The sequence below is a fragment of the Oryx dammah genome, unplaced genomic scaffold, assembly GCF_014754425.2.
Source record: "Oryx dammah isolate SB20612 unplaced genomic scaffold, SCBI_Odam_1.1 HiC_scaffold_28, whole genome shotgun sequence".
NCBI lineage: Eukaryota > Metazoa > Chordata > Mammalia > Artiodactyla > Bovidae > Oryx > Oryx dammah.
The window spans coordinates 117,192,560-117,193,556 of record NW_024070212.1 but is presented as its reverse complement, the minus strand read 5'-3'; positions in this window follow the sequence as shown (position 1 = coordinate 117,193,556).

Here is a 997-nt window from a genome sequence, read left to right as displayed (position 1 = left end):
TGCAAAGTCAAGTCCCAGAGCCAAGAGCCTGCAGGAGGTACAGGTGACCCCGAAGTGCAGGTGACCGGGAGGTGCGAGTGACCCCGAGGTACAGGTGACCGGGAGGTGCAGGTCACCGGGAGGTGCGGGTGACCCCGAGGTGCCAGTGACTGGGTGGCTCCTGCCCGTTAGTGAGGCTGTGGAGTAAGGACTGGGCTTGGCAGCTTCTATGTGTGCTGGAGAATGTGGGAAATGAAAACAGTGCGCTCAGAGCTTAAATTTCCAGCCCAGGAGACAAAGAACCAGGAAACTACGCTGTGCAGAAAAGAGCTAACAGGCAGGTCCACCTGTCCCCTCAAGAGAGCCGCCACCTGCTCAGGAGGGACTCCCGTGAGGCTGGCCCTGGGCTGGAGCTCAGGGAGGGTCCTTGGGGAGGAGGAAGGCCTCGCTGCCTCTAAACATCTGTGCAGAGTGAGGCTTCTGCCAGCTGAGCACTTCCTCTGGGGGTCTGGAACCTTCCCAGGCACAGCTGCCTGTTACCCCCACCCCCACCCCCAGTAAAAGCCCCGGGCACTGCGTGTCTACTGGGCTCCTGGGAAGACAGCACCTGCTGGCTGGCTGGTGGCGGGGATGGGGTGTGTGGGGCGGGGCTCTGGAAGCTCATGCATGGTCCCCGACCTGTCCCCGCCTGCCTCTTCCTCTCACTGATGTCGCTTTGCATCCTTTCTCTGTCCTGAATTTCAGCTGAGTCCTGGGGGTCCCCCCAGCCAACGTGAGGGTGGTCCTGGGGACCCAGATACAGTCAAAGAGTGCCCAGCTGAAGACCCCAGCACAGCTGCCCTAAGAGAATCCCTCTCCTGTAGGCACAACAGAACCCGGGTTTCTAAGAACAAAGCCCAGGGTCAGGTCTGGAGTGTGGCCGCGTGGCCGGAAGGTTGAGCAGACCACCTCTGCTGGTGAAGCTGGGGCCGGAACCCCTAAGCTCTGCTGGGCCTTCTCGGGCCTTCTTTGCCAGAAG